Source organism: Felis catus, chromosome B4 (assembly GCF_018350175.1).
Source record: "Felis catus isolate Fca126 chromosome B4, F.catus_Fca126_mat1.0, whole genome shotgun sequence".
In the NCBI taxonomy this organism is placed as follows: domain Eukaryota; kingdom Metazoa; phylum Chordata; class Mammalia; order Carnivora; family Felidae; genus Felis; species Felis catus.
Genome location: NC_058374.1, coordinates 53,051,621 through 53,076,665, shown reverse-complemented (window position 1 = coordinate 53,076,665; position 25,045 = coordinate 53,051,621). Strand labels below are relative to the sequence as shown.

Genomic DNA, 25,045 nt, shown 5'->3' with positions numbered 1-25,045 from the left:
GGGGGCTCCTGGGTGGCTCTGTCAGTTAAGCGTCCAACTTCAGCTCAGGTCATGATCTCACGGTTTGTGAGTTTGAGCCCCACGTCAGGCTCTGTGCTGACAGCTCAGAGCCTGGAACCTGCTTCGGATTCTGTGTCTCCCTCTCTCTCTGACCCTCCCCTGCTCATGCTCTGTATCTCTCTGTCTCAAAATAAATAAAAACATTTAAAAAATTAAAAAAAGATTGTAATTTTGTCATGCTCTTTAACTTTTATTATTACTTTGTTTTAAAATTCAATAACCCTATAAAAAACTTCATGCTTATTTCTTTTAGGTTGTTCTTTATTTAGGTTTGTAAAATCTTTTATCTCGTTTTTAATATAATCCTTATTTGTTTTGCATTTTGTGGAAAATTCAATCGAATTTTTCTCTTCTCCTTTCTTAATTTAAAAAATGTTTATTTATTTATTCTTTTGAGAGACAGAGATAGAAAGCGAGCAGTGGGAGGGGCAGAAGGAGAGGGACAGAGAGAATCCCAAGCAGGCTCCGCAACTATCAGCATAGAGCCCTACTTGGGGCTCAAACCCACAAACCGTGAGATAATAACCTGAACTGAAATTGCTTACCCAACTGAACTACCCAGGTGCCCCACTCCTTTCTTAAATTTTAATTCAATTTCATGTCATGATTTGCCTTTATGATGGCAGGTTGACAGCACAGGCAAAGTGGTGGTAATACAGACAAACACACCATGCTACCAGGACAATTGGAGGTCTGTGATCCTTCAGCTGTCCCTGGAGCCACCCCTGTAGTTCTATCACCTTCTTCACCCCTACTTAGCAAAAGGCATCCTTCTGTAATATTTGTTTTCTAAATATATTCCTCCATGGTCATCATGATAGAGTGTGTACTGTCCCAACTCTCTGTGAGAAGCTCACCATTCTAAAATTCAGAGTTTGACCATAATCTAAGAAGCCCAAATTGGGCAAGAGATTATAGTAAGAGAAGGTGGCTTCATCAACATGCCTGGACTGAGCGTGGCTAACCCACCCACAGATTTCTATCAAAGACGCCAAAGCACAGCGACCATAATCAGACTTCTACAACACCACTTCTACATCAGCCTGATTCTGATAACTTATTTCTAGCTTAGTCTTCACCCTTCTTGGCAGACCTCTAGAAGGAGCCTCCAATCTATTAGTTTCTTCATTATCTTCCCTCATTATGAGACATAAGCTCAAAAGAATTGAGTTGATCCTTGACAGAGTGGAGAGAGGAGGGTTTTTTGTTTTGTTTTGTCTTAATTGAGTCAGCTTTGCTTTAACTGAGTAACATCATAAACATACAGTAAAATCATTAAGTGGTATGGTCTATTTAGCTTATCAAAATTGAATGCAGAGATGATGCTCCTTCAACTTAAGAGATTTATATGATCCACAAAATGTCTCAAACTACAGTGAAACAGCTCAGTTTGGGTTTCTCCTTCCCTATTTCACTCTCCCAAAGAGAAACACAAAGCTATATGAGAAAAGAACCTAGTTCGTGTTCTGGGCTTGGGCCATAACATTGATTTTTCTAATTTCCTGCACTTTTCTCTCATTATGCCTCTTGTTTATTCTTTTTGGACCCTTTCCCTGTGGACCCAGCCTGCTGTTGCACAATCCCCATGATTCTATCCACCCTCTACCAACAGTCCTAGGAAATAACATTAGCCAAGTATCCTGACTGAAGATCCAAATCATCAGACCATTCCCAGTCACTACCCACACCCATCCATGACAGCTCTCTTCAATCGACTCACTCTCTAATGAAGGTCCTTCTGGTCAGGTATCTTCTAAGATCTGTCCACCTGGGCCATAACCCGGCTCATTTAAATTTGGTCTGTTCAACCAGCAACTGCAACTTTTTTTTAACGTTTATGTATTTATTTTGAGGGGTGGGAGGGCAAGGAAGAGAGGGAGAGAAAGAATCCCAAGCAGGCTCTGCACTATCAGCACAGAGCCCAACGTGGGGCTTGATCTTATGAGCTGTGGGATCATGACCTGAGCCAAAATCAAGAGTCAGACACTTACCTGACTGAGCTACCCAGGTGCCCCTCAACTGCAACTTTAACCTACTAAGCTGCATAATGCCAGTGTATACATTTCCTTATCATCAGTAAAACCACAACTAAGTGAATGTAAATCCCTAGGAAATAAATTGCAAAGGAATTCAATGACAAAGATCTTCATAGGTTAGTTTTTCTAATCCACTTTAATAATAGATACCTGCTGCAAGAGACACGTGGTTCAGAAATCCATTTGCTGTATTCAGTGTTTAGGTTTCTCTCTTTTTTTTCCTAGCCATACAGGGGAGAGATCTGGAGGAAAAAGGCCACTCTGCTGGCTGTCTGCTTCAGAGATCACCTGCTGTGCAGTTCACACTCCAGAAATGTGTCTATTTAGCCCAATTTTTCAGTTCCCTGATAAGCCATACACACCTGCTGGGCCATATGTGCAAAGGAAGAGAAAGCTGTGTCATTATCTTTTCCTAATACTTTGTTTCATTTCACTTCAGACTCTGACAGGAAAGCATTTATTAAATAAAAGGCATAAGTGCATTACAGAAAATTATAAATGTTTAAGTTTATGATGTTAGAAGAACTCGTTAAAAAGAGCCTAATCATGATTTCCAACAGGGTTTCCAGAAAACACATTCTTGAAGCTCCCCAAAATTTACCAAGTTGTTCAGATTCAGGGAAGTGATCATGGTCTTGCATGGCAGAGTATAAATTGATTGTCATGATTCTGAGATTCACAGAAATCTTCTGCCAAAATCCCAGAGCAGAAATAAATATATCAATTGCTGCCAAACCATGAAAACAAAATAGTAAATCAACTTGGAGACAGAAACTAGCTATAAACGAAAGGAAGAATTTGAAGATGTCTTCCAGGGTCAGATATGATACCATTTTTTTAATTTTTTTATTTTTATTTTAATAGAGAGACAGAGCACAAGCAGGGGAGGGGAAGAGAGGGAGGGAGACACAGAATCTGAGCTGTCAGCCCAGAGCCCGATGTGGGGCTCAAACTCATGGACCATGAGATATGACCTGAGCCAAAGTCGGACACTAACTGACTGAGCCACCCAGGCGCCCCAGATGTAATACCATTTAGAAAGTATAACCAACACCAAATTACACCTATATTTAATACAAAATGTCCTCCAAAGTTCTGAGAAACATTAGCTCAGTAACTTCTGTTGTTCATAAAAGTAGGTATTATTGCTCGTACAAATGGAATAATCCAACATAGAAAGGGGGGGAAATGTATGCCCAAAGATGTTCTTCTCAGTTTTATTCACAATATTTTTTATCTGAAGCCATATAAATGATCTAAAATTGTGAAATGATTAATTAGTAAGTGAAATGATAAATATCAAATATACAATGGAATAATTTTCTACATTGAAAATTATTTTTGGGGTGCCTGGGGGCTCAGTTGGTTAGGCATCCAACTTCAGCCCAAGTCATGATCTTGCATTTGGCCAGTTCAAGCCCCACGTCAGGCTCTGTGCTGACAGCTTGGAGCCTGCTTCGGATTATGTGTCTCCCTTTCTCTCTGCCCCTCCCCCACTCACGCTTTCTCTCAAAAATAAACATTGAAAAAAAGAAAATTATTTTTATAAATAGTTTATTATAACACATGGAAATGATTTTTATAATAATTTTATTTTTTTAATTTTTTTAACATTTATTCATTTTTTGAGAGACAGAGACAGAGACAGAGACAGAGCATGAGTGGGGGAAGGGCAGAGAGAAGCATGACACAGAATCTGAAGCAGGCTCCAGGCTCTGAACTGACAGCACAGAGCCCGACGTGGAGCTTGAACTCACAGACCGTGAGATCATGACCTGAGCCAAAGTCTGACACTTGACCGACTGAGCCACCCAGGTGTCCCTATAATAATTTTAATTGGAAAAAGTCAGGATAAAAAATTGAATAAGCATTGCACAGAGGACTCCCATTAGATTCAACAAAAACCGACCACCAACAAGGCATATCATAGTCAAATTCACAAAATACTCAGGCAAGGAGAGAATCATGAAAGCAGCAAGGGATAAAAAGTCCTGAACCTACAAGGTAAGACAGATCAGGTTTGCAGCAGACCTATGCACAGAAACTTGGCAGGCCAGAAAGGAGTGGCAGGATATATTCAATGTGCTGAATCATAAAAATATGCAATCAAGAATTCTTTATCCAGCAAGGCTGTCATTCAAAATAGGAGAGATTAAATGTTTCCCAGACAAAACTTAAAGGAGTTCGTGACCACTAAACCAGCCCTGCAAGAAATTTTAAGGGGGACTCTCTGAGGGCAGAAAAGACGAAAATACATACATACATACATATATCAACACCAAAAATTGAATAAGCATTATATATAAAATGACGAAGATTAAAAAAGAAATTTTTATAACAGACACATCCACAGTTAGGTATGGAAACTTAGATGACATTTCTATGTAACATGTCTATGTAACATGATGTTGATGAAGATTTATTTTCCTTTGCCCTAAAATTAACAATCAGGATCCAAAATTTAGAACAAACGTATTAATTAAATAAAACATCCGAAGCAGATCAAAAACAATAAACCCAAACACAAGCTCAGGGTTGATTAAACAGAAGCTGAGCTGGTTCTGACATTCAACGTTCACCCCATCACTATTTTATCTAAGCCAAATAGACAGTCAAGATAAAGGAAAAGAAATAAAGAGATGACCCAGGTTATTAGGACTGAATTATTCAAGGTGAATGGGGTTTCTGAACCCTGAAGCCAAGTGAAAAGGAATTCCCAGAGAATCACTTGCCTCGGAAAGGAAGTTATCATCTGGGTGTTTCTGGGGCCATAGAATCTATGGATTCATGCTGATCTTACCACTGGAGTGAAACAATGACTTCTTGAGGGAGCGTGATGTATTTGGGGGCATACATGAACTTAGACACTCTGGCCTACTTCTGGACTACACATTTCCAAAGCAAGGAGGCATGCCATAGCACTGGTTCCCACAAAGCAAAGACAGACATAGTGTGACTGAGATGAAGATGGCCAGCAACCTGACACTCAGTCCTCACGCACCCTCAAGAGGCACAGAGAACCACAGTAGAGGTTTCCAGGAGTGATATGTGATAAAGCACATAGGTGACAATAGAACTAGAAGGTATTTTTAGAAAAATCAAACAAAAACTCTTAGAACTATAAAATTACTTGTTGATTATCTCTCACTGAACTGGAGATAAGTTGGTAGAGAATACCCAGACAGAAATGAAAAGAGAGAAAAAAGGGAAAAACAACAAACTGGGTGTATTCCTATGAGATAGAGTGAAAGTACTAGTAATGAGTAATACTGTACCTATTTAAAAACATAGAATCTAACCATAAGAGACTCTTAACTACAGAGAATAAACTGAGGATTGATGGAGGGAGGTGGGTGGGGGGATGGGCTAAAAAGGATGATGGGTATTAAGGAGGGCACTTGTTATGTTGAGCACTGGGTGTTATACGTAAGTGATCAATCACTAAATTCTACTCCTGAAACCAGTATTACACTATATCCTAACTAATCAGGATTTAAAAATTTGAAGGAAAAAAAAGAGCACACAGGTGGAGACATGAGCTGTGAAGCTGCCAGATTCCCCACTAGGAAAAGAGGTTGGCACCACAGCTCCCAAAGGAGCCCAAAGATGCTCCTTTCTTGGGGTGCCTGGGTGGCTCAGTCGGTAAAGCGTCCGACTTCCACTCAGGTCATGATCTCGCGGTCCATGAGACAGGTCTGTGCGGACAGCTCAGAGCCTGGAGCCTGCTTGGGATTCTGTGTCTCCCTCTCTCTCTGCCCCTCCCCCACTTGCACTCTGTCTCTGTCTCTCAAAAATGAATAAATGTTAAAAAAAAAAAAAAGATGCCCCTTTCCTTCGAAGCCAAACACCTCCCCAAGAAAACAATACCCACCATCTCTAGAGAAACTGCCCCCTGAATGGAAGTGACTAGCAGTGGAGAGAACCAGACCGAGCCACTGCCAGACTGGGCTGCCCTCCCAACAGAACATATTTAAGAACGCAATTTCTCCTACACCTTCTCCTGGCTCACCCAATACACCTGAGAAACCAGTCAGAAACCCAAGAAAGGGAAGGAGAGGTGGTGACCCAGAGGCAAATCATGTCCCTCCCATCCTATCTCTACTCTCTACTGGGGTAGGGGAGGAGTTTTTAGGGCCTAAACCTGTATGGTGCTGAAGGAAGAGAAGGAGATATTTATGGAATTGAAAATGAGACCAATGCTTCACCCTGGGCCATGCAGAATGTCGAATAATGGAAAGTGACTGGAAAATATGGGATAGGAACAAGGTGTTGATAAGCAATGTAGATAAGGAATTCATCATGACACAGAAGTATTGGAGAAAATAAAATCACTTACATTTGTAGCCCACCAAGTTTACAGTTGTAGCCCACCAAGTTTACAGTATTCAATAAACTAGTCATGTTGTTTTTTTTTTAATTTTTTTTTTCAACGTTTATTTATTTTTGGGACAGAGAGAGACAGAGCATGAACGGGGGAGGGGCAGAGAGAGGGAGACACAGAATCGGAAACAGGCTCCAGGCTCTGAGCCGTCAGCCCAGAGCCTGACGCGGGGCTCGAACTCACGGACCGCGAGATCGTGACCTGGCTGAAGCCGGACGTTTAACCGACTGCGCCACCCAGGCGCCCCAAACTAGTAATGTTTTTAAATGTGCTATCATGATCATGTGGCAGGGGGGGTTGTATTTGTTTCTGTTTGTTGGTTTTCAAACTCTATAGTTAATCGCTTTTAATTTGGTCAGATCAAAAACAATTTTTGATTCAGGATATATAAATTCTCTCCTTTTTAATATATTTCTTTTAATTTTTATTTCTGAGGGAGAACAAGTGAGTGTGGGAGGAGCAGAGGGAGAGGGAGAATCTTAAGCTGGCTCAGCACTGAGTGTGGAGCTCAATCCCACAACTCTGGGATCATGACCTGAGCCAAAATCAAGACTCGATAGCTCAACCAACTGAGCCATCTAGGTGCCCCAGTATTTTATATATATTTTTAAGTAATCTCTGCACTCAACATGGGGCTTGAACCCACAACCCCGAGATCAAGAGGTGCATGCTCCTCTGACTGAGCCAGCCACATTCCCTAGGGATATACAAATTCTTAAGTCCGAGGGCCCTTTATCTGTTCCTATTATTAGGGCCTTATATATTTTATGAACAGGTCTAATTTTCCCCATTAAACTGATGGCTATTTGAGTGCAGAATTTAAGTCTGATGTATCTTTTTATCCCCTAAGTGTAACACAGTACCATGCATATAGAAGGTACTCAGTAAATATTAATGGAATGAGCTATTTGTTCATGTATTTTACTGCTAAAGTAAGTATATGAGAAAGTTGCTTACACATTTATTCATGAAGAGTGATCTGAGTGATGGGTCATTTAGTTCTGGAATTACACTTTGGAGACCTATATGGGTCTTCCCTCCTAGGGGAACAGTGGTTAACTAATGCAGTTGTATGAAATATTAACAATCCAATCTAATACATATGCCTTCCAGTTTACTGTAAATTGAGAAAAATGTGCCAACTTATTTTAAATTGGGAAAACCTTCAAGTTCAAGGCAGTTATCTCTATTTTCAACTTCTCAAAAATAATTCATGTGATGCTGAAACTTGAAAGTGTTATTCATCCTTAGTTATCCTGTAATGGATAACTATTGATATGAGAAAGTGTCCTATATTATAAATTATTATTCATATTGCATGTGTCCAAATTAAATTCAAACTTGAGGAAATTAGGTTAGTTTCCAAATCTCTTAGGTAGTGAATTACATTTATTAAAGTTGACCAAGTACAGTCAGCCAAATAGTTGTATGCATATAGACAGCCTGAAAGTCATATGTAGGTTATGTTATGCAATATTTTATTAAAATTTCTGAATGGAAATTCTATAAAACATAATAATTAAGGTCAAAGTGTTATTTTTAATGCACAGTTTAAAAACTATTTCATAATTCCATATTTTAACAACAAAGAAAATTATTCAAAGTCTACAATCAGAGAAAAGCTTCCCCAGACTAAAATACCAGGAAAATTAATATATAAACATCATTTTTTCTCACAATTGTTTGCTCCATGGATATTTTAAATATCCATTTTTAACTAGTTCTCTCCTAACAACATACATGTAAAATGACTTATGTGGTTACAAATATTATTATATGTATAAAGAGATAAACTTGGCCTTAAGAAGCATAAGTTATAGATGTTGTATCATCACTTAATTAGTGAAAATACCAAAAGTCTAAGTCCCAAATTAGAAACTCAATTCATAATTGTAATAGGATGGTACTATATGAGTGCAATTAAATGTAAAATGTAATTTTTTGTACCCTGTTTCTCCTTAAAAATATATTTGGGGCACCTAGGTGGTTCAGTCTGTTGAGCAGCTGACTTCAGCTCAGGTCATGATCTCACGGTTCGTGAGTTCGAGCCCCGCATCAGGCTCTGTGCTGACAGCTCAGAGCCTGGAGCCTGCTTCAGATTCTGTCTCCATCTCTCTGCCCCTCCTCTGCTCAAGCTCTGTCTGTCTCTCTCTCTCAAATATAAAAAAATAAAATATATAAAATATATATGTATGTATGTATATATTTGATCACTAAGCAATGATAAATATAACTTTTTTTAAGGATGAAAAAATTTAAATGTGAAAAATCGTTCTATATACATATATGCAAATTACACATATGACGTGTGTGTGTGTGTGTGTGTACATATATTTAAAGTCAGCAACCCTAAAGTAAAATTGAGCCATCCTAGGGGTGCCTGGTGGCTCAGTTGGTTAAGCATCCAACTCTTGATTTCAGCTCAGGCCATGATCTCATGGTTTGTGTGTTCGAGCCTCACATCAGGCTCTGCGCTGACAGTGCAGGGCCTGCTTGGGATTCTCTCTCCCTCCCTCTCTCTGTGCCCCTCCCCCGCACACTGTCTGTCCCTCTCTCTCTCAAAATAAATAAATAAACTTTAAAAAATATTGAGCCATTCCTATCTGAATGTTTAAGAATGATTATAACCTAAAGCAAAATAAATGTCTTCTACAGTAAAAGAAAAAAACAAAAAAGAAGTCAGTGTAGTTGTTATGATTGGGTTTCAAATCTTGCTCTACGCTTCCTGGCAGCTAAAAAGAGAGCAAAATGTAATGGTCTGTTATTTAACCTCCAGAGTGGAATTATGACAGTACTCTCTTCAAAGACACATTGTGAAAATATACTGAGAAAATGTAGGTGAAGTGTTTTGGCATAGCATGGTGCACAGGAGATGTGTATTCTCCAGTATTACTACCTAGAAGGAAAAGACAAGTGAAGTTTTTCATGAAAGATCTAGTTAATGCCACTACCAAATCCTAGGGAAATTTTCCTACATGGATCATCGTATCAGGGACTTAAATGAGTCACTTCATCAAACTTGACTGTGTACACCAGTAGAGTCTGAATTACGATAGTTTCTTTTTCCCTGGAATGCTCATTGTATTGGTGTCAGGCACAGTGCCTTCTACATAATGAATAGTCATGTTTAATTGATCTTGTTACAACATAATGCTTTCCAATAAATATTTCTGGCTATCAAAGCCTTTCAATTTTACTCCACAGTCTGTAAAGTACCTGAGCTACGGCCAAGGCTCTCCTCTTCAAATCTTCCAAATACCTTGCAGGAAAAAGAAACCTAAATTCCCAGTCAATGCCACCTGCCATAATAAAGCACATCTACTCATCTACAGCCAAGAAATGGAACAGAGTAGAATATGCATCATATCTCCCTTATTGTACTGCAAGGTGACATTCTACTTTCCTAAAAAATATGAGAATTCACCACAATGAGACACTACTTCACACCAGTCAGAATGGCAAAAATTAATAACTCAGGCAATAACAGATGTTGGCGAGGATGCAGAGAAAGAGGAACCCTTTTGCACTGCTGGTGGGAATGCAAACTGGTGCAGCCACTCTGGAAAACAGTATGGAGGTTTCTCAAAAAATTAATAATAGAACTACCCTATGACCCAGCAATTGCACTACTAGGTATTTATCCAAGGGATACAGGTGTGCTGTTTCAAAGGAGTATGTGCACCCCCATGTTTATAGCAGCACTATCAACAATAGCCAAAGTATGGAAAGAGCCCAAATGTCCATCGATGGATGAATGGATAAAGAAGATGTGATATAGATAGATAGATGTATGTGTGTGTGTGTGTGTGTGTGTGTGTGTGTGTGTGTGTGTGTGTGTATATATATATATATATATATATATATAATGGAATATTACTCAGTAATCAAAAAGAATGAAATCTTGCCATTTGCAACTACATGGATGGAACTAGAGTGTATTATGCTAAGCAAATTTAGTCAGTCAGAGAAAGGCAAATGTCATGTGACTTTACTTATATGTGGAATTTAAGATACAAAACAGATGAAATTAAGGGAAGGGAAGCAAAAATAATATAAAAACAGGGAGGGGAACAAAGCATAAGACACTCAATTACAGAGAACAAACTGAGAGTTGTTGAAGGGGTTGTGAGTGGGGGATGGGCTAAATGGGCAAGGGGCAGTAAGGAGGACACTTGCTGGGATGAGCATGGGGTGTTATGTGTAGGGAATGAGTCACTGAATTCTACTCCCGAAATCATTATTGCACTATACGCTAAGTTGGATGTAAATTTTAAAAATAAATAAATAAATTTTTAAAAAATAATGAAATGTAAAGCAAAAAAAAACTACAAAGGTTTCAGTGAACCTCAACTTTCTGATTTTCTCCCATACCTCCCATTCTCTTTACAACCAAGTTCAAATTTGCTATCTGTTTCCTCCTTACACTCCTACCCCATCAGCTCTCTAGTAAAACTACTCTTGCATCACAAGGTCTCAAAGGACCCATTACCAAACCTTATGGACATTTCAACTTGCATGAATTTTTTGACCACCATAAAATATATGTATTTTGAAACACACCCTTTTAGAAATTCTCTCTTCTCATGACTTATATGACATCACATTTTCATAATTTCATGGTTCTCCTTCTATTCCTAATCATTTTCTTTCCTCTCTCCATCTAATTCTTAAATGTTGATGTTCCCAGGAATACCTTCATTGGCTCCTTTCTCTCACTTTTACAGCTTTTTCTGGTCAAATCCACTGCTATGCATCTTTCCACTACCTCATCCTGCCCACAAAGCCCTCGCAGGGCTCCTAATCTGCCCCAACATGAAAGGGACTATGAAAGCTTTGTATCTTCAAGGAGCATGCATTACAATGCAGCCGGGGAGGAGGATGAAGTTAAAATGAAGCTCCCAAAAAGAAATCAATCAATCAATCAATCAATTCATTCTAAGGTGGAAAGAAAAAAAAAAGGAAAAAAAAATGAAACTCCCAAAGGACAAAGTCAGGAGTCACAGAGAATATGCACTAGGGAATTCCTCTCAGACACCAAAGGCAAGAGCTACCAGAGAGACTAATGAAGGAGGTTTTCTAATACCAGAAAAGAAAGATTTCATAATTCCTGTCCAGCAGAATTTGATAGCTGCTATGGATAGTGAGGTCTATGCCTTTCTCATTTCCCTCTTTTCTGAATAAGAAACTTTATAGCAGTTATTTTATTTGTTCTCTACCATTGGATTATGAGGGCTTATGAAGCAGAGTGTCTTGGCTTACAGGTTACCAAACCACAGAAAGCTACACCTGACCCAGGCATACCTAGAGATCATGGACTTTTAGTTGGATGAGTAGCTTAATGGGATTTGGGAGTTATCTTCCTTATGGAGGAACGGATGGTGTTTTATGAATGAACAGCGGTATGTTCATAGATATTTGGGAGTCCAAAATGTTGTCTCCCAATATTCATTTCCTTCTTTTTCAGTGGTGATAGTCTTCAGTTTGGGGCTTGGTCTGTGGCTTCCCAGAACAGAGACTGTAGCTTCCACTTCCTTTTTGCAGCTAGGTATAGTCACAAGACTAAATTCTGATGAATGGGATGATAAGCGTAAGTGTTTAGGTAGCAGCTTCTGGAAATCTTTTTGATGAGACAGAGCATGTATGCCCTTTGCTCTCTTCTTTCTCCCTTCCTCCAGCCTACTTCCTGGAACTCAGATGTCACCATCCATGACAAGGCAATAAGATATACAGAACTTTTGTCCTTGTGTTATAGAGCACCATATCAGTACAACTAATTATTAGTCCAGCTCAGATTTTTATGTGCAGCTAAAATAAACTTCAGTATCACTTAAGGCACTATTAATTGGGATGTTCTGTGACTCAGAGTAAAACCTAGTCCTAACTGGCACAGGTATATGAAATGGAAAAAAGTCTCTTGCTTGAGCAACTGCAAGAATGAATGATGACATCATTCACTAAGATAAGAAAGGGCAGGTTTAAGTGAAGGATTCAGTTTTGGATGTGTAGAGTATTGGGTACTCCTAAAAATCCAAATAGAGACACTCTCAGAAGGGTAGTTTAGGCAAGAACAAAAAAAAATCTGGAAATCTATAACATGAAAATGATATATAAAACTTCAAGAATGGACAAGTTCATTCAAGGAACACATATATACACAAACTAGACAGGCAACCATGGTATGAATCCACAAATATTATTTCAGGCCTACAAATGTCTGTCATTTCTCTTGTTCTGGTTTTCATTCTCATGTTTACTCTGTATACACAGTATTTGTGCTGAGCCAATCTCATATCAGATGCAACCTTGCCCCTCAGGAATAACCAGTGGAAAACACTGTTCTAATAAAGTCAATGGAAAGTTCACAGGCTTGCCCAAATCTTATCTACCCTATTTATAGCCCAAGAAACAGAACTAGAACATTTAGGGTAAAATGGGTTTTTTGAATAACTACCATTCACAAACATAACTAAAAAAAAAAAAAATCACAAAATCTCAGGATAGAAAGTGCCCTTAGACCCTTCTAAACCAACATACTACCATAAATAAAGATTATATATCATAAATATAATTTATTTAATAAGAATCCTAAGTGAACAAATTTAAAAGCTATTCAACATATTTGAAAGAATAATAAAATAAAAAGCTTCTTTCAAGAAATAACTTAGTAAATGTAAAAATGCTGTTTTACGTACTTTTTATGTTGTCTCCAGGTCTTTTCCATTCCTAATATCCACAAAACAAACTCATGGATGATATTCTGACATCAACAAGGAAGGTCAGTTTAAATATTGGGAACCCTCTTTTACTGCAAGGTGATTCAAACATTGGTAGAGTTTGCCAAAGTAGTTTATGGAATCTCCCTCAGAGGTTTTTAAACATCAGTTAGACACTCATTTGAAAGAATTAGTTTAAGATAACTTAAATATACTTCTTTTGCAGCAGGGAGTTGAACCACAAGATTGTTTTACTATGACACTATTTCCTGGCTGGAAATTGAAGGTGGGAAAAGAAAATAGTGAGTTTGAAGTTTGGGGTTTTATTATTTAAATCATTTCCTCATATTTAATAAGCTGAAAATTTCACCATTTATGGCATTTAAATATATTCAAGACACTAGTACATTTTTCATGCCTTTGTCAAATGGGATTTATTTAATTTCTGACTAATTTATACTTAGGATTTCTCTGAAGGAGGCATAATATCTTGGTTCTGGCTCCAGCTTTATAACTTCCAGTCAAGGCAGGAGAACCGCAAGACTGAGCTACCACAGTGGACTGACCTCTATTGTTCAAGGACATCTTGGCTTGCCTGGACACTCTTTGATACTTGAAACTAGCATTTGAAGTCACACAGAGAAGTCATCTCTATGGTTTGGAAGCAGTTAACTTTTCCAACCAACAGATCTATGCAGTCAACTCTTGATTAATGGGTTAACGAGGTGGAGAAAAGCAATGACTGAATTCTAAATCATAGACAAAACAAAACTGAAATTAAGCATGGTTCATCCACACCCAAAGCCATAACTTCAACATTCTAAATTAATAACAAAAAAACACGTATAAAACAGTACGGGGAACTTGACCCAAAGACTTACTCCAAATGCAGCCTTGGAAATCAGGTCTATCATGTGCAGAGTTTACAGGAAGAGTGATGGACTGCGCTCCATACTCTTAATTTTTTTTTTCTCTTTAAGATGAATCTTATTTTTTTTTCTTTCTTTCTTATTCTTTCTTAAAGGGTATAGGAAAACAAGGTCACTTTATTTTTTTTCAATATAATTTATTGTCAAGTTGGCTAACACACAGTGTATACAGTGTGCTCTTGGTTTTGGAGGTAGGTTCCTGTGACTCATCACTAACATACAACACCCAGGGCTCATTCCAACAAGTGCCCTCCTCAATGCCCATCGCTCATTTTCCCCTCTTCCCCCACCCACCCAACCCTCAGTTTGTTCTCTGTATTTAAGCGTCTCTTATGGTTTTCCTCCTTCCCTCTTTAAAACAAGGTCACTTTAAATTCCCTGTGACCCAATAGGATCATAATTAGCAACAACTAACTGAGCAAATTACTAAATGGGGAGAATAAAACATTGTGGATGACCACTACAAATGACACCAATTTTAAGACTCATTAAGTGCTTGATACATGAAGTATTTACGTCAGAGTTCCTCTTCTAGAAACAGAGGCCTGCCTTCACTGCACCTCTCTGCACATCTGGCCCAAGATTACAGGAAGTGAAAGGAATAAAGCTCCTGTGAGTTGGCTTTCTAAGCTGCTGCTGCCATATCTGCAGGCTACTGATTAAACTATAGGGCGTTCAGGCCAAAGTACCTTCATCCTCAGTGCTTTCCATCCAGAGAATGTTCCAAAGGCAAACGTAAAGTTGATTTTGAAGGTAGGAGGAGACTAATATTAGGCACAGTCTTCTTTCATGAAGAATGTATGTGGGGAATTGATGCACATGACTCATTTCCCTTAGACACAGCAAGCAGGGGATAAATTGACCTTGGTCTATACAATCTTGTATTCAATCCCCCAGGTCTTCTGTTTCCTGTCCATGTGCCCTGGAGCAAGTCCTTTATTTTCCCTAAGGCTCCATTTTCTCATAAAAAGAAGAAAAAGAAAAAAGAGAAAGAAAAGAAAGAGGAAGGGGACGGGAGAAAGGGAAGAGAAGAAAACTGTAAGACACCTACCCTAATGGATTGCTATGAGGGTCAAAAAGTTAATTATATGAAAGTTTTTGGGGGGCACCTGGGTGGCTCAGTTCGTTAAGCATCCAACTCTTGATATCCACTGAGGTCATGATCTCACAGTTCCTGAGATTGAGCACTGCGCCATGCTCCTCACTGACTGAGTAGAGCCTGCTTGGGATTCTCTCTGCCCTTCCCCTGCTTGTGCGTGCTGGTGCGCGCGCGCTCTCTCTCTCTCTCTCTCTCTCTCAAAATAGATAAATAAAACTTTTTTAAAAAAGAAAAAAGTTTTTTGGAAAGTATAAAAATTACCGAATACAAGGAATTACTATGCTTATCATTTGATTGTCATTATCAATTTGATGTTCTCTTAATTCTGTTCCAAAATCCATCCACACACACACACCTGGAAGTTGTCACTTTTTAATGCAGAATAAAGATGTAATACTTAAAGGATACAATCCATAAGCCACATATATATGTGTCAAGTACCAGACCCAGAACATAATATATCATTTTTTATATGTACATATATCACATACTTAATCTATAAAGCTTTATAACTTCCAGTCAAGGCAGGAGAACTGCAAAACTGAGCTATCACAGTAGACTGACCTCTATTGTTCAAGGACATCTTGAACTTAAATTCAAATGGTAAACAATTTTTATAAAAACTGGGTTCCTAGTGATCATGCCAAACACTTTACATCTTACTGATGCCTTAAATATTTTCCCTTGAGAGGCAGTCTTGATTTTGTGTTTTTCCTGTCCCATTCTGTAGAGTAATTCTCTCCTTCTCTGGAATTATCAAAAGAATGCCTTAAATAATAGCTATTCTTTACTAACAAAATTTAGAAAAAAACAAATTGACATTTATTGTGCACCAATTATGGGCTAAGCACTTCACATGTAACACTACTGAAAAAATTGAGAAGCCTCATGCTTGCTAAGAAACCATCATGTCTCAGACACTGTAATAGGCAATTTCAACATGTCATTTAATTCTGACAGCAATAATTTTTTTAAAATGCCTATTTTTCAGATGAGAAAAGTAAGACTTACCCAAATTCACACAACAGGCCACAAATTCCAGGATTCCACATCAACTTTCTCATTCCAAATATATTTAAATAACAACCAGTTGACTTGTACAGAGGAAATAAGGCTCACAAAATTATTCCTAAAATATACAATTATATATAAAACAACCACGTTAATGTGAATCTCAAAACCAAAGACTTCCAGTAAAATAAAAATAAGGCAGCAGTTGAAAAGAAAGTTATCACATTTGACCCCACCTTTTTTTATTTCCTTGAGTTATATTTTCCTTGGATTTGGGTTTGTGAAGCATTTCTTAGGTTTTTGTTAGAGGCAGATGTCTGTTCTTTCTTAGGCTGGTTATTTAGAGAGCCAGGAAACGATGAAATTTTACAAGTAAAACTTTACGGATTAAAGAATTTTCAAAAAACTGAGGCCTGCAATAATTCTACTGGCACTAAATCAATCAAAAATTATTTCTTCCATAATTACTATGTTCTCAGCCTAAACAAAATCTCATCTCCAGAGTAGACTAGATGCTTTCTTTTATCACTTTATCACACCCTTTATGTTTCCTGTGTAACTGTTCACTATCTTTCTGCTGCATGAGGTCATAAACTAGGCTACCTAAGGGTAGGGCTATATATCTGTCCTATTGCCTGCTCTATTCCCAGGCTTTTTCACAGGGACCCAGGGACGGACACACACACATGTGCATGCATACACACACAGCCCTTACTAAATAATTTGCTCCATGAATGAATGAACTAAAGGGTTTAGCAGTTCACCAGCCATATGCTCCATGGTAGAGCACTTCTGTTAAGTTTTCTAAAGTGATACCCATTCTAGGCAAATTTTAAATATAAACAAACAAACAAAAAACCACCTGGCTTCAATATTTTTAAAATAAAATTGTTGCACATGCTTTGCCTTATCGGAATGTTTCCTGTGGCTTTTCTGCATATAAAATGATGAAAGCCAAACTCTCCAAACTGATCTCAACCAAAACGGAGAGAACAGCCTGCCATCACACCTGCATCGAGCCACTTCTGCTCATTCCCAGAATCCTATTCACTCTCAAAGGCAACAGCTTCCTTGACACTTTCAGGATACTTTCCAAATTCATTTCTCAACAAGCAGCTCTATACCTGACTGTTAACTGTTAGTATTCCAAATGTAGCTCACCTGCACACTAGTAAAAAAGGAACTGTCCTGAGACCAAGAATAAGAAAACTACATAGAAACAATAAAAATTAGTATTAAGAATAAACCTTTGCCAGGTTAAAATTCTCACAGAAAACTCTAGAGAAATAAATTCTAATAACTGTTCTCCATTGGTGATCAGCACTATTTTAATTATTTTAAAAAAATTAACTTTGTAAAAGTGCATTGCATGATCAGGTTGGATTTTTAAGTCTAGAATCACTGAAAATGGGCTGCAATATATATATATATATGGAAATCAACATTTCTATTTCCAAAATGCTCATTTTCTATATTATCACCTTTGTTTCCCTTTACAGGACAGGGTCTTCTCTCAAATCTCTCTCATCACAAATGGAGAATACCATCTCTGCATCTTTTGCAGACAAAGCTTTTCTCTCTTAAAATGATCACGTCCTTCTTCCTGAACCTCCTACAAACAATTCTCTATAACTCATTCAGGACTTTTCACCAAATGAGATTTACTGTGTCTGTTTAAAACGGCAATACACATTACTTTTGCTTGTATGGGCAGACTAATGATCTGTGAAGCATATTTTTATATGAACTCGGGATACAAAAATGAACTGCCCTTTTGTGTAACCTTTGACCACTGGCTCTAAAAGTTTTCTCAATGTATTTTGGTAAGACATGCTCAATCTGTAGTCTTCTTTCCTGTGAATTTTCTTCTGCCATTTTGGGGCTGATTTTCTCATTGTGCAATGGAACGTTTTGTGTCTACTGGTTACTGGAAAAATTTTTTATGAAAATGAAACTTTCTCTCTGGAAATTTCAAAGATTTGTCAAGATACCAATCTCCAACTTCAAGTTTCTTCTCTTTACCAGTGGTTATTATACTTTCTTTCCTTTAATAATTCATAGTGCTATAATTAATAATTTAACAATAGTAAAGACTTTCTATTTACTTTTCTTTTACATGTTTGCTATGAAACACAACATATATGTAAAAGACTATGTTAATTCTTCATTTACACCCCAGAGAGAAATCATAAAATGGTCACTCTAAAATATCTGCCACCTTAAGAAACAGATCCTTGCTGGTAACTACAGGCTACTTAGGGCCCCCTCCCCAGTTACACCCCTCTCCTTTCTCCTTTCCCCCAAACCCCAGGTCACTACTACTCTGAATTATGTTAATTATTTCCTTGTTTTACACTTAGTTTTTCACAAATTTGTGAATCCGTTAAAAAAGTTTTGTCTCTTTTGGAACCACATATGAATGGAACCATACCATATACGTTCTTATGTGATTTCTTTTACTCCACGCAGTGTCTTTCGAAATACAAGCATACAAATACACATAGCTGAGTTCATTAATTTTGAATGCTGTATAGCATTCCAGTATATACACATACCACAACTTATTTATCTAAATGTTTAATACTTACAAAAATTTTACAACAGTGGAAAATACCTCAGTAAATAGGATTTTCCTGGTTATAATGAGTTTGAGCACCTTTTCAGCTGTTTATGAACCATTAGCATTTCCTCTTCTCCAAAATGCCTAACAGTGTTTTTGCCTGTTCTTTTGTCATCTTTTTACTGATTTCTCTACTACTGCCGTTTCTTGCTGTTTTCATTCACTTTATGCCCTTTGTCAATGAATAGGAATTCTTGATTTATAAATCTTTCCTTCTATGGTTTCTACATTTTGCATGTTGAGAAACTCCTCCCACCATGAGATTGTGATATTTTTAAAATTCTATGTCTTCTAAAAATTGTTATGGTTTTGCCTTTCAGGTTTATTTCTTCTGTCCTCTAGGTATCATTCGTGACAAGATCCAGTGTATAAGGGATCTAGTGTTATTTTTTTCTGTCATTAAACATTAGGAACCCACAATTTGCAGAAGAGCCCATCCTTTCCCCACTGATCTGCAATACCACTACATCATATATCATTGGTGCCTTTCAATTTCTGAGGATCCTGTTCCTGTGCCAACACCACATGGTCATAATCCCTACAGCTTCATAATTACAAGAATTTCAGTTTCTCCTCATTAGTAATCTCTTGAAATCTCATAGAGTCAATCCATACCTTGCCTTTTTTCCTTCATTCGTATTCTATTATTAGCCCTTTGTTCCCACCCATGAATTTTAGAATCATTTCCAAGACCCTTTGAGACTTTTAACTTCTATTAAGTTTACAGATAACTATATGTGAACTTAATATCTTTAGTCTTGAATCTTGCTACCTCATGGTAAATATCCCCATATGTTTGAATAACTTTGATATCTTTAAAGACAGTTAATGTTTTTTTTCCTATAGAACTTGCACACTGTTACATTTATTTCTAGATTTATTACACAACTATTTAGAAATGCAACTGGCTTTTTTAAAAAAACTTTCTACTGAAGCAGAACATACATACTGAAGTACACAAATCATAACTTACAACCCAGTGAATTATCACCAAGTGACCTTGCCCATGTGACTACCACCCATATAACAATAAAATAGTACCAGCACCCAAAAACCACCAGTACCAAAACCACTATCAACTTCCTCCCTAGGAATAAACACTTTCTATCATCAACTTCTATCGCCACTCCCCTTGCCTGGTCCTCATGTTATATAAGTGAAATTATACATATTATTTTTGGCTTTCTCTAACATCAAGTTTGTAAAATTCATCTATGTTATTGCATGTAACTATAGTTCATCCTTTTTCGTTTCTTTATAGTATTACACTGTGTGAATGCATGAATATAACACAATTTATTTATCCTTCGTTGTGATAATGGATATTTAAATCATATCAAGTTGTTGGTTATTAGAAATAAAACTGCTATGAATGTTCTTGTATATGTCTTTTGGTAAAATACACATACATACACCTATACTTTTTTATATTTACCAACTCATTGGATATCCTAATTTTTAGAGTGCTTGTTCAAGTCAATTGCCCCTTTTTTATATTCAGTTATCTGTCTTTATCTTACTGATTTGTAGTAATTCTTAAAGCTCTGGCTATATGCCCTCTCTCAGTTCAATGTACTGCTGATATCTTTTCCCACTCTGTGGCATGCCTTCTATTATATCTTATGATGAACAAAAGACCTTAATTTTGATGTTGAGTAGCCAATACTTTCCTTTATAACAAGCACTTGGGGCCCCTGGGTGGCTTAGTCAGTTGAGCATCCGACTCTTGATTTAGGCACAAGTCATGATCCCAGGGTGTGGGATCTAGCCCCACATCGGGCTCCATGCCCAACACGGAGCCTGTTTAAGATTCTCTCTCTCTGTCCCCCTGACCCTCTACCCAGCTCGTGCTCTTTCTCTCTAAAATAAAAAATATATATAACAACCACTTTTTGTGCCCCCTTTTCAGAAATCACTCCCTACCCCAAGGTCATGAAGATACTCTCCAATGTTATCTTCCAGAAACTTTTGTGCTTCATCATTTACACTTAGAAATAGATTTCACCTAGAATTGATTTTTTGAGGGGGTGCCTGGGTGGCTCAGTCGGTTGAGCGTCCGACTTTGGCTCAGGTCATGATCTCACAGTCTGTGAGTTCGAGCCCCACATCAGGCTTCTGGAGCTTGCTTCCGATTCTGAGTCTCCCTCTCTCTCTGCCCCTCCCCTGCTCATGCTCTGTCTCTCTCTGTCTCAAAAATTAATAAAAACATTTAAAAAAATTTTTAAAGAATTGATTTTTTGAGTAGCATGTTAAGTAGGGCTTAAGTTTTATTTTTCCCATATGGCTCTCTAATTAATTCAAAACTATTTATTTAAAAAACTGTCATATCCCCACTGCTCTGCAGTGGCACATTTGCCATAAATTACAGGTGGGTTAGTTGGCAGAATTTGTGTTTTGTTCTATTGATCTGTTTTGTTTTTAATTGATCTATTAAAAAATATAAGGAGATCCAAAGTTCCATTAACTTTTTAAATTTTTTTTAAGCTTATTTATTTATGTGAGAGAAAGAGAGAGGGAGGGAGGGCAGCGAAGAAGGGAGACAGAGAGAATCCCAAGCAGAGCCTGATGCAGGGCTCGAACCCACGAACCATGAGATCATAACCTGAGCCAAAACCAAAGGTCGGATGCTTAAATGACTGAGCTACCCAGGCACCCCTGCATCTCCTTATTTTAAAAAGAAAGCATAATAAGGGAACAAATGATAAATACAGTTTATATTCTAACTACTTGTTCTTAAGAAAATGATTATTTTGGATGCATGTCTCTATATTATAATCTATTTCTTCCACTTCTTGAGAAACAGCATTAAAAAATTGTTTAATGTATTTACCCTTTGGCCCAATAATTCTACCATTGTGAATACTACATAAGAAACATGCCAAAATATCCCACCAAACATTTATACAAAAATATATTTGTTGCAGCCTTACTAGCACAGAAAACAGAAACAAAAACTAATGATCCAAAAACGGGGGCAAGTTTGAGTAAACCGTGATTTAGCCACATGATGAAACACCATATTAATATTGAAACATGTATGTTTTAAAAATAATTTCATAATAAGAAGGAAGAGGGCTTATGTTATAAATGAACATATGTTAACTATACTGGAATTTAAAAACCTAATAAAAATAAATAAATACAAATAAAGCTAAGTGTGGGGGGAAAGACAATGGAATTGCTTATTCACTCTGAGCTCAGCTATACCAAAAAAAAATGATTGAAATGAAAAAATCATTGAAATGATTGAAATGATTGAAATGAAAATGAAAAATGATTGAAATGCATATCTTAGAATGGTCAAGTTGTAATTACACTATCCTTTTAATTTTTCCAATTATCTATCATGAATTTTTATTATGTTTCTAATGAGAAAAGTAGAACTTATATTTTAGGCAAAATTCTTTCAGGATACATTTTGAATTCAATGGATTGAGTTTACCAAGAAAGTGAGGCAAAGCAATGCATAAAACTCTGGTTCCAATAGATAGATACCACTAGCAGACTCTCCAGCACCTTACACATTTTATTCAATAAAGAGTAAAAGTAATTATCAACTAGGGGGCCTCAGCACTGTGTGGCCCCATGCTCTAGCACCACAAAACTCTGCAAAACAGCACCTGGTCACTTAGTACACCCCAGCTCCACAGTTCACTTTATTGCTATCACTCGACCTGATATCTAGTTCTTCTGGAGAACAAGTTCCGTTTACTGAAATTGGCCTAATGGGCAACTGCTGTCCGCCTCCATGACAGAATGCTACATTATTTACTGTTCTGAGGTATACACACAGATTGTCTTAGTTCTGAGACCACTAATAATTTATCCTGAGGATAAAACTGTGACAACCAACCACAGTGGCTAAGTAACTTTCTGAGGACAACCTCTTTTCCTTTTGCATTCTTTTGCTTTGTTTAGGTTAGGACAGACACAGCTTTGCCCACCACAAGACCCACTCACCTCTCCAGACAATTTCTTCTGGTTTCAAGCAGGCTTTGTTCATCAGAGCTCGAGTGAATAAACAGCTGCTCTCTGACTCCAGCAAATGGGAGAAACATGGAAACCTGACATGTGAGCAGTTACTCCTTCACTGCATGTTTTGTCGTCATCTTCAAGTCATACATTTGACAATCCTTATTCTGAGATTGAAAATAGTCTCAGAGGAAAAAGCATGGGCTTTGAAATCAGAAAACATTTGGTCCAAATCTTGGTACAGTCATGTATTTGTCTTGCAACTTTGGGCACGTTTTTGGACCCCTATAGCCTTAGTGTCTTCTTTGTAAAATGATGGTAACAATTCTTAACCTTTTTGAGTCTGCAAGATTTCTTGATATAGTTAAAAGGCTTAACAACAGTATTTGATATCAATATTCATGAAGTCATAGTTAAAATAAACATACAGGTATGAAAATACAAGTTTCACTTGGAACATTTCCTAAAATGAGGAACTAGAACAAGTCCAAAACTGTTCAAAGAATCTAAGAACCAGAGAGAAGATGCTGAATTGACAGGTTATAAAGACTGGGAGTTGGGAGATTATGAAGGAGGAGACTTGCTGTATATTTTCAGCACCTGGATGAGATTATTTGGACTATTGTTTTTCTTAACTAGTATTACTGAGGTCTAACACACAGAAAAGTTAAAAAATGTAAATGTAATACACAGTGTATTAAGTAAGCATCATACAACATCCAACACCACATATCCAGAAACAGATCATTGCCAGCACTACAGAAACCCAGAGGGGAATTTTTAAAGAAAGAATTTCAGAGAGAGAGAGAGAGAGAGAGAGAGAGAGAGAGAGAGAGAGAGAGAGGAAGGAAGGAAGGAAGGAAGGAAGGAAGGAAGGAAGGAAGGAAGGAAGGAAGGAAACGAAAGAAAGAAAGAAAAAGAATGTCAAAGAATTGTTAACCCTTCACCTAAGTCCAAAAGGCAGTAGCTTTAAGGAGGCAATGTTCTGACTGTTAAGAACATAGGGGCAAGAGGCTGACTAAAGTAGCCTAAGCAGGACAGAACTGTTTTCTGGGAATTTATCAGTGCAAAGGATGTATGAGTGTTTCTCATGGACCAAATGTGAGTCTCATGTAGGAGAGAGAACTGTATGGGGAATTGTATATACTAAGAGTGCCTGCAGGACAAAGAACAAGCATCCACAGAAAGAAGCAAGGGCTTTCATTCCTAGGAGCAATAGAGGAAATGAACAACTAGACTAAATAAAAATATTTGCTCACGTCAGAGGAATTGCAGGAATTGTAACATGGGGATCATCACACATGTGCCCATGCAAACAAGAATCAGCTTTAATGCCTACCATACCAGAGCACATCACCATCACCTCCACAGTGCCAAGCAAGCAAAATGCCCCTGTCTTCTCCACCCTCTCCTTCCTCCCCCTGCCACCAACATGAGAAAGATCAGAAACAAGTTAGCAAGAAGAGAGGAGCAACTGAAAGTTAGGCAGGCATGAGAACAAGAACACATCACATAGCTACTGAGATCCCACCTGTCTGGGGACACAAGCTTTCAAGAGGAAGAGAAGCTTCAACTTTTTTCCCTTTTTCCTTTTCTTTTTTAAATTGAAAAGTGCAATAATGGTTTCAGGAGTAGAATTCAGTGATTCATCACTTACATACAACACCTGGTGCTCATCACAAGTGCCCCCCTTAGCTTCAACTTTAAATCAAGTTGTGCCTTTTAATGAAAATTGATGGCTCTTACATGGGACTGGACATTTTGCTTTTTGGATTTAGACTCTGAATCACTTAAGATTCCCCAGAAAATTCACTAAATTGCATACATTTTCAGGGTCTAGGAAAGAACCAACTTAACTGAATAAACATAAAGGAACAATGAAATTAAAAAAAAAAAAGTTCCTTTCTGACTCTACCATTAGAGTCAAGTGTGTCCAGTACATTAGCTGTATCATTATTCTTTTTTTTTTTTCAGTTTATTTATTTTGAGAGAGACAGAAAGAGAGAGCCAGTGGGATAGGGGCAGAGAGAGAAAGAAAGAGAATACCAAGCAGCCTCTGTGCTGGCAACACAGAGCCAGATGTGGGGCTTGATTCCACAAACTGGGAGATCATGATATGAGCTGAGATCAAGAGTTGGACACTTAACCAACTGAGCCACCCATGTGCCCGGGCTGTATCATTCTTACTGTCATGGCAGGGTTTAAGACAGGTGGAAGAAACAGC

The 25,045-nt window shown here is 37.7% G+C and overlaps 1 long non-coding RNA gene across 1 annotated transcript in view; it reads right to left on the bottom strand.

The window, feature by feature from the left end:
• Nucleotides 1-24,777, bottom strand: part of LOC109501478 — an 89,107-nt gene extending 64,330 nt beyond the window's left edge. Inside the window, exons 1-3 of the long non-coding RNA XR_006600577.1 lie at nt 22,810-24,777; nt 16,230-16,347; nt 2,247-2,461 (exon numbers count right to left, since the gene is read on the bottom strand). This is a non-coding gene — a long non-coding RNA (uncharacterized LOC109501478). The remainder of the gene's footprint in view (nt 1-2,246; nt 2,462-16,229; nt 16,348-22,809) is intronic.
• Nucleotides 24,778-25,045: the final 268 nt, after the last annotated feature.